The sequence below is a fragment of the Nicotiana sylvestris genome, chromosome 7 (genome assembly GCF_000393655.2).
Source record: "Nicotiana sylvestris chromosome 7, ASM39365v2, whole genome shotgun sequence".
Classification (NCBI taxonomy): Eukaryota; Viridiplantae; Streptophyta; class Magnoliopsida; order Solanales; family Solanaceae; genus Nicotiana; species Nicotiana sylvestris.
This window is the reverse complement of record NC_091063.1, coordinates 128,005,147-128,015,317: the sequence shown is the minus strand read 5'-3', so window position 1 is coordinate 128,015,317 and position 10,171 is coordinate 128,005,147. Positions and strand designations below refer to the sequence as shown.

General features: G+C 37.4%; 1 long non-coding RNA gene across 1 annotated transcript; it reads right to left on the bottom strand.

The window, feature by feature from the left end:
- Window positions 1-270: 270 nt before the first annotated feature.
- Window positions 271-1,909, bottom strand: LOC104218185 (uncharacterized). The gene is made up of 2 exons (XR_708930.2): window positions 849-1,909; window positions 271-612 (listed from the first exon to the last, which is right to left on the bottom strand). It is a non-coding gene; the product is annotated as an uncharacterized lncRNA (long non-coding RNA).
- Between the last annotated feature and the right edge of the window lie 8,262 nt (window positions 1,910-10,171).

Genomic DNA, 10,171 nt, shown 5'->3' with positions numbered 1-10,171 from the left:
TTCGCTCAGCTACGTCATTTTGTTCCTGTGTATGGGACAACTATGACGAGGAAGTATTCCATGTTTATTAAAGAAGGATTGAAAGTGAGAGTTGAAATATTCCCTGCCACCATCAGATTGGAAATATTTGATATGTACATCAAATATATTTTTGATCATAGCATGAAATTTTTGAAAAGCTGGAAAAAAATTCAAATTTATTCTTAAAAAGATAAAGCCAACAATATCGAGAAAAATCCTCCAAATATATCATGTAGTAACGAAAACCCAACACAGAAAATATATGGGAGCACCATACATCGCTATGAATTAACTCAAAAGGAGAATGAGATAAGGATTGTGATAGTTGAAATGGTAACTTATGGTGTTTTCCTAAGGCACAACCATTACAAGCCGCAAAGTTAAATTTCTATTGAGAACATGAAAGAAACTTATTACGAAGAAAAAATGATTAAACCGAAGGATTAAACTTATTACAAGCCAATGTTCTGGACTAACTCGACTTGTAACATATGCATGATGGCCTGAGGAGACAGTAACATCTTTAGAAGATATGGGATAGAGAGGACCGGTACTACTGGACTGAAAAATTAATTTCCCCGTCACCATTTCCTTCACACAAAAACTAGAATTAGAAAATTCAAATATAGATTGGTTATCCTTACAAAACTTATAAACAGAAAGAAGATTAGCACTAAGCGAACGAACATGAAGAACATCATTTAGTTTGAAGGTGCGCAGAGGAGTGTTAAGGATAGAATTACCAATAACTTTGATGGATAGTAAGGAACCATCGCCAATGAAAATTTTGTCAGAACCAAAGTATAAATAAGGAGAATGAAGTATACCAGAGTTAGACGATATATGAGCGAAAGCACCAGTTCCGGATACCAGATAGTGTCATTAACTTTCATTGCAGCAAGAGAATGAGAGAGTGAGATAGCATTTGTACTAGCTGAAGAATTTGTAGAACTGTACCGAGCAGTGTGACCAAATTTATTACACACCTGACATTAAACGGTGATAGGAGCAACACCTAAAATTCGTGGAGTAGGGGTAATAGGTGGCTGGTATGTTGTATAAGAAGAAAGCCTTTATTGAGTAGATAAAACACAAGCAGAAGACTGTTGTTTTGGCTGAAAAGAGGAAGAACCATGGGGACGAGTAAACTATTGCTGAGGGACATGTCCATTAGAATAATTGCGACCACGACCACAACCTTTAAAAGAACCACGACCATGGTGACAAACTAGAGCAGTAGACTGAAGTGCACCATCTGTAGTATTGCGAGAGGTGATGCGAGTTTACAAGAAGAGCTCTAGTCCTCTCAAATGAAGGCAATGGTGATTGAGAATGAACATTATCCACCAAGATCATATTCAGCTGGAAGGTTATTCAAAAATTAGTGCACATATTCATCATTGGTTTGAGAAACACCGAGAGCGAGGAGAGAATCTCTCAAGTGCTTGAACTTTTGAACATAAGAATACATAGACATGGATTCCTTTTTCAAATTTTGCATTTCAATCTTGAATTTGAAGTTGGCGGGCCGATGCATAATCCAAAAATAATTGATGGATGGAGTCCCAAGTTTCTTTGGCAGTGGGTTCAGAAGTGGCGTCAAAGATTTGTTGGAAAACTTCAACAGAGATAGTGGCATTTATCCAAAAAATAACAATGGCATCTTCATGAAGCCATTGATCTAGGGCAGTAGAGTCTGGGTTATCTGATATAGTAAAGGGGAGGGAGAGGAACCATCAACTGTTAGGAAGCGTGTCAAGCTAATAGAAGGAAAAGAATTTGTAAGAGAGAAAAGAAATAAATTGCACAAGACAAGACAAGATTTACGTGGTTCAGCAATTTTTGTCTGCTCCACGGCCACACAAAGAATAGCTCTTTATTAATTAAAGAGAGAAAGAAGAAGTTTTGGGATGATCTACAAATGAAAATGTAGACCCCTATTTATAGGCATTTGAATGTCTGCCGGGGTAAGCGCTTACATCATAAGAATGTCAATGTAAGCGCTTACATCATAAGAATGCCGAGGTAAGCGTTTACATCACAAGAATGTCGATGTAAGTGCTTACATCATATTTTCATCTCTTTTTTATTTTTCTTTCTTTATTTTGTCTACTTTCACATACAACAATAGGTTTGCTCCTATCAATCTCCCCCTCAAACCTATATTAATTCAAGAAAGAAAAAAAATTTGCTATTCTCTAGTGGTGCCTTCACGCTATCAATCTTGAAGGCTAACTGAGGCAGCGCACAGCCTCAATTTGTCAACACCGACAACTTTGGTCAACATGTCTGACGGGTTCTTTGATCCTGGTATCTTCTGTAGGGAAAGAGTTCCTTTATTTATCAACTCTCGGATATGATGATACCTCAACTGGATATGCTTCGATCTTACATGAAACACTGGATTGTTGGCAAGATGAATTGCACTCTGGCTATCGCTGAAAAGCTCACAATTGTCCTGCTCTTTAAGAAAATTCTTGAGCCAAATCATCTATTTTCCGGCTTCTGAGATTGCCATGTACTCTGCTTCAATGGTAGATAGAGCAACACTTTTCTGAAGTCTGGATATCCAACTAACAGAAGTACAACCCAAGGTGAACACGTAGCCCGTGGTACTTTTTCGACTATCCAGATCGCCGCCTAAATTTGCATCAGCAAAACCTTGTAAGATAATATTGCTCTTTTTAAAATAAAGTGGCATACCTGATGTGCCTTTGAGATATCGCAATATCCATTTTACACCTTCTCAATGCTCATTTCCTGGATCTGACATGTATCTACTGACAACTCCAACTACATGAGCTATGTCAGGTCTAGTGCAAATCATAACATACATCAAACTTCCTACTACTGAAGCATACAGAACTTTGGACATGTACGTCCTTTCTTCATCTATCTTAGGTGATTGGTCCTTTGACAGATTTAGATAGCTTCCGAGTGGAGTGCTTTTGGTCTTTGCATCATGAAGACTGAATCTGCTTAGTACCTTCTGTATGTACTTTTCTTGAGATAACTTTAAGGTTCCTTCCGACCTGTTTCTGCTAATCCTCATCCCAAGCATTTGCTTAGCTGGTCCTAAGTCTTTCATTTCAAACTCCTCCGCCAGTTGTTATTTAACCAAATTGATCTCATTTATGCTAGATTCTGCAATTAGCATATCATCAATGTATAACAGTAAAATGATATAGGATTCATCAAGATTTTTGATATAACAGCAATGGTCCATCTCACATCGTGTGAAACTATTTTTATGCATGAATCCATCAAATTTCTTGTACCATTGTCGGGGAGCTTGTTTCAAACCATACAAACTCTTCTTCAACTTACACACAAGGTTTTTTTTACTAGAAACTTGAAAGCCTTCAGGTTGCTTCATGTAGATGTCTTCTTCAAGGTCACCATGCAAGAAAGCAATTTTAGCATCTAGCTACTCTAAATGCAAATTTTTTGCATCTACGATACTTAGCACCAACCTGATAGTAGTTAATTTGACTACAGGAGAGAAGATCTCGGTGTAGTCAATTACTTCCTTCTGCTGAAAGCCTTTTACTACTAATCGTGTTTTGTATCTCTTCTTACCATCATGCTCTTCCTTGACTCTGTACACCCACTTTTTATGCAATGCCTTCTTTTCTTTTGGTAACTCCGTAAGTATCCATGTTTTATTCTTTTGAAGAAAATTCATCTCTTCTTTCATGGCTAGCTTCCACTTATCAGAGTCTATTACCTGCATTTCTTCAACAAAATGCTCTGGTTCTCCAGCATCAGTTAGAAGTAAATAGTGAAGAGAGAGAGTTAACCTATCTTGAGCATCCGTGACTCTTTTAGATCTCCTCAATGTAGGTTCATGAGTAACTGAACCCGAATTTGATTCAGGTCCTGATTCCAGATTTCATTCCGCATTTGACTTTATCTCTAGTTTCGGTTCTAGTTCTGGTCTAGGTTTGGCTTCTAGTTTTTCTTCAAATTCGGCTTCTGGTTCTTCATCTTCAATTTCAGAATCAGTTTTAATCCCTCTAGCCACTTCATTTTCTGAGATTTCTTTTAACTCAACTGTTTCGGATGTCTGTTTGCTGGTGCTGGTTGGTTCTACTTCAATCTTGTCTTTGTACATCACATTTTCAATAAATGTGACATTCATGTATCTTAGGATCTTTCTATTCTGATCATCCCAAAACCGATTACCAAAATTATCATCACCATAGCCAATAAAGAAACATTTCTTGGCTTTAGGATCAAGCTTATCTCTATCACTAGAGTTTACATGCACATAAGCAACACAACCAAAAAAATTCAGATGTGAGAGAGTTACCTCCTTTCCTGTCCATACCTCCTCAAGAATTTCAAAATTCAGTGGTACAGAAGGTCCCTTATTTATGAGGTAAGCTGCCGTGTTAACAGCCTCGGCCCAAAAATACTTCGGAAATCCATAATGTATTCTTATACTTCTGGCTCGTTCATTCAGGGTTCTATTTATCCTCTCAGCAACCCCATTTTGTTCCGGTGTTCCAGGAACTGTCTTGATCATTCTGACCCCATTCTCCGAGCAAAATGTTTTGAACTTTTGGCTATCATACTCCACTCCATTGTCAGACTTCAGACATTTTAGCTTTAGACTTGTTTGATTTTCAACTTCAGCTTTCCGTCTTTTAAAGGTAACAAACACATCAGATTTATTTTTCAGAAAATAAATCCATACCTTTCTTGTGGAATCATCAATGAAGGTGACATAATAGCATGAGCCTCATAGAGAAGTTACAGGAGCTGGTCCCCACACATCTGTATGCACTAGTTCCAGCTTCTTTTTCTTTGGAGTCCTTCCCACCTTTGAGAAACTAACTCTCTTTTGTTTTCCGTAAATGCAATCTTCGCACAAACCTAATTCAACATGTTTTAGGTTTGGCAACTTTTCTTTGGATGCCAACAACTTCATTCCCTTCTCACTCATATGCCTGAGCCTCCGGTGCCACAATGTTGTATCACGATCATGATCAACTATTTCTATAGTATCTCTCTGTATTGTAGTTGCATACAGTGTTCCCCTTTTGAAGCCTCGTGCCACAACAAAATTTCCTTTGGTTATCTTCCACGATCCGTTGCCGAATGTTGTTATATATCCTTCACTGTCAATTTGACACATATATATCAGATTATTCTTGAGGCCGGGAATATGTCGTACATTTTGCAATTTCCATAGCGTGCCTTGTGAAGTCTTTATACGAACTTCACCTTTCCCGACAATGTTGAGAGGTTTTCCGTCTGCTAGATAAACTTTCCCAAATTTTACAGCAATATAATTATGCAATAATTTTTTGTATGATGTAGAGTGAAAGGATGCACCTGAGTCCAGAATCCAAGATTCGACTGGACTGTCTGCACAATAAATTAGTGTATCACTGACTTGTTTAGCAATTATATTTGCTAAATTTTCTTCCTTCTTCTTCTTTGGTTCTCTACATTGACTACTGTAGTGACCCTTTTTATCGCAATTCCAACAAGTAATGTCCTTGCGATTTTTGGATTGTCCTCTTCTCCTTGACTTTGATCTGCCACGACCATAACTATGTCCTCTTTGGTTGCATCTCCCCCTGCTTTCGGTATTAAAAGCATATCCTGGGGAATCACTTGATTCTCTTCAGCGAATATCTTCGCTTAGAACCACGTCTCTAATATCATTCAATTTGAGTTTGGTACTTCCTGATGATCTGCTAACTGCAGTTACTGTTGCAGACCAACTCTCCGGTAGAGATGATAGTAGAATCAACGCCCTGATTTCGTCATCAATTGTTATATTAATAGAACCGAACTGAGTTAATATTATATTAAACTCAATGATATGTTCTGTGACTGATCCACCTTCTATTATCTTTAAGTTGAACAATCGACGCATCAAATAGACTTTATTTGAAGCAGATGGCTTCTCGTACATATTTGATAACGCCTTCATCAGGCCTGTAGTGGTCTTCTTGTTAATGATGTTAAATTCCACATTTCGTGTTAGCGTCAAACAAATTACACCAAGAGCTTGGCGATCTAATAGACCCCAATCCGCTTTGGCCATAGTCTCTGGTTTCATCTCGGTTAGAGGTAAGTGTAATTTTTTTTGGTACAAATAATCCTCTATTTGTATTTTTCAGAATCCAAAATCTTTGCCATTGAACTTGTCAATCTTAACTTTCCCTTCTTCCGATGCCATTTTTCACAAAAAAATAATTTATGTGAATAGTGCTTGTGAATAGTAATAATGATCAATAGTTTTGCACTATTCTTGTGAATAGTACCTGCACCAATACTATACTTTTCTACCAGAAATATATTGTATGTGCTCTGATACCAGTTGTTAGGAAGCGTGTCAAGCTAATAGAAGTAAAAGAATATGTAAGAGAAAAAAGCAATAACTTGTACAAGACAAGACAAGACAAGATTTACGTGGTTCAACAATTTTTGCATGTTCCACGGCCACACAAAGAATAGCTCTATATTAATCGAAGAGAGAAATAAGAAGTTTTGGGATGATCTACAAATGAAAATGTAGACCCCTATTTATAGGCATTTGAATGCCCTGCCGAGGTAAGCGCTTATATCATAAGAATGTCGATGTAAACGCTTACATCATAAGAATATCGAGGTAAGCGCTTACGTCACAAGAATTTCGATGTAAGCGCTTACATCATATTTTCATCTCTTTTTGATTTTTCTTTCTTTTGTTTTGTCTACTTTCACATACAACAATAGGTTTGCTCCTATGTCACGACCCGGATTTTCCACCCTCGGGAGTCGTGATGGTTCCTACTAATGTGAGCTAGACAAGCCAATCCTTTAAACTAATTACTCCATTGTCCAATTAATTCTTTTTAACAAATATAAAAGCGATAACGTATAAACAGCGGGATATTTAATTAAGCGGAAGAAAAATAATAAAATATCTGAATCTGTATCTATTACAACTACTTAAGCCTTAATCACCCAAAACCTGGTGTCACAGTATCACAAACAGTCTAAGACTTCTAAATACAAGGTCCGAGAATAAAAGACACACTGTTTCTGAAGCAAAAAGTTAAAACAGGAAATAAAAGATAGAGGAGACGCCTGCAGGTCTACCTTGGATCTCCGCGTGGACTGAAGGTAGCCTCCAACTACATCCAAGAGCTGCTCCGGGATCTGCACATAGCATAGAGTGTAGTATCAGTACAACCGACCCCATGTGCTGGTAAGTGTCTTGCCTAACCTCGGTGAAGTAGTGACGAGGCTAGGACCAGACCACCAAATAAACCTGTACAGTTATATAATATACAGCGGAAAGTAAAGCGGGAATAAACAAGTAAAGATGGGAGGGGGAAAACATGCTTCGGGGAATAACAGGTAAAAACAGAACATTAAGAGAATTATAAAGGAATCAAAATCCAACCACTAACAAGAATAAGGAAAATAAAGGCAGATTTCACTTTCTTTTCACATCTTGTTGCACGTGTGCAACCCGATCCCATTTGCTGTATCTCGTGGAAGGCGTGTCACCCGCTCCCATTTCACATATCTCGTGGTAGGTGTACCACCCACTCCCATTTCATTATATCTCGTGGTAGGCGTACCACCCGCTCCCATTTCATTATATCTTGTGGTAGGCGTACCACCCGCTCCCATTTCATTATATCTTGTGGTAGGCGTACCACCCGCTCCCATTTTATTATATCTTGTGGTAGGCGTACCACCCGCTCCCAGTTACAAGCCAACAGTAATCACAAGGAATCTCGGTAAGGGAACAAGAGCAATATAACAACTTCTCGGCAAGGGAACAATGATATTTCAACAACATCCCGGCAAGGGAATGATAATATCAAACAAACATCCCGGCAAGGGAACAATACTATCAAAACAAACATCCCAGCAAGGGATCATTAATATCAAACAAACATCCCGGTAAGGGAACAATGGTGATAATAACATATGAAGCACAATAAACCACAACGGAGTCATAACAATTATAATACAAGACTCATGGGCATGCTTGACACCAACGTATAGATGCTCGTCACCATGCCTATACGTCGTACTCCACAATTAACATGTAGCAAATAAGACACAACTCATAATCCCTCAAGCTAAGGCTAGACCAAACACTTACCTCGATGCCACGAACACAATTCACGATTTAACTATAGCTTTAACCCTTGATTCCACCACCAATTCGCTCGTATCTAGTCACAAGTTACTTAATTACATCAATAAACGCTAAATGAATCAACCACAATGCACGAAAATGAGTTTCCTAAAGTTTTACCCAAAAAAGTCAAAAATCGCCACCGGTCCCACATGGTCAAAACCCGAGGTTCGAACCAAAACCCGATTACCCATTCTCCCATGAACCCAAATATATAATTTGTTTTGAAATCAGACCTTAAATCGAGGTCCAAATCCCCAATTTTTGAAAAATCTAGGTTCTACCCAAAACACTCAATTTCTCCCATGAAAATTATTGATTTTAAGTTGAAATCACGTTAAAGATGTTAATGATTGAAGAAAATGAGTTAAAAACGACTTACAATTGATTTGGAGAAGAACAAGCTTTTGAAAAATCGCTCTAGTGTGTTTATGTTTTGAGAGGATATGAAAAATGGATTTAAAATCGTCTAAGTATAAAAGTTGCATGTCTCAGGTATGGGAATTGAGAACAGGGGTTTGTAATTGCGAACCCCGACCTCTGTTGTCTTGGGAATTGCAAACAGAAGTTAGGAAATGCGAACTGGGAATTGCGAAGGGAGGTTGGGAAATGCGAAGCCAACATGCCTGCAATTCCTTAAGTCCAAAATTTCATCCCGCGACCTATCGAAAACTCACCCGAGCCCTTGGGGCTCCAAACCAAACATGCTTAAAAATATCATACGGACTCGCTCGCACATTCAAATCACAAAAATAACATCAACAACTATGAATTAAACCTCAAAATCAATGAAATTTTCCCAAAACTTCTTTAAACATCAAATTTTGCATTTAAGGTCTGAATCACGTCAAATGGATTCCGTTTCTTACCAAACTTCACAGAATTATCTTAAATCATATATAAGACATGTATCGGGTGCCAAAACTAAAATACGGGCCCGATACCATCGAATTTTAATCAAAATTCTTTTCTAAATCTTATAAACAATTTAAGAATACAATTTTCTTCAAAAATTCATTTCTCAGACTTGGGACCTCGGAATCTGATTCCGGGCATACACCCAAGTCCCATATTTTCCTACGGACCTTCCAAGATCGTCAAATCACGGGTTCAAGTCCGTTTACTGAAAACGTTGACCGAAGTCAAAATAACTCATTTTATAGTCAAAATTTATCATTTTCACAGATTTTTACATATAAGCTTTCCGGCTACGCGCCCGGACTGTGCACGCAAATCGAGGTGATACTAAAAGAGGTTTTTAAGGGCTCAAAATGCATAATTTCATTTTAAAACAAGTAAAGGTCATCACATCCTATTATCAACATGCCTAACAAGATTGTACGATCGGAGATATTGAGAAAAACATGTTGCCAGAGCAAGTAATTGTTCAAGCCAAGAATAACTTTAACCAAACTTTTGATGTTGGGAATAGCAGTCATATGGTTGACATTAAAGATTTAATTAGAAGAAATATTAGTGGGAGAACCTTCAGAGGACATAACTGGAGATGGAATGGAAGGGGAAAATAACTATTGAGTAAGGAGTTGGGGGATAAGATTAGAAGAGTAAATTGAAGAAGAAAACAGAAAAAAAGGGAGTTTGGAAGATAAATGATCACTATGGCTTAACTGATACCATGTAGAAAGATATAAAGAGAGTAAGTAGAATGGCTTCAGTTTTGCATTTTTAATATATCTATTTATACATATTTACACCAAATCATATCTGATCCTCTAATTATACAAAAATATTATGCAAAATCATATCTAATCCTATTATACAAAAATATTCTAAGAATCAAATCCTACATTATACAAAATCAAATAAAATCCTTAAGATCATACTCTATCACTTGGCTCTTATCATATTGACTAAACTTGTAGTGGATATACTCATCAGTCTTACTTTTAATTATCTTAAAATCCTTATTTTATAAGGTATTTTTCAATAGCTCAAGCGTTTGGTTAACACCTTTGCTAGTTTCGTCTATTT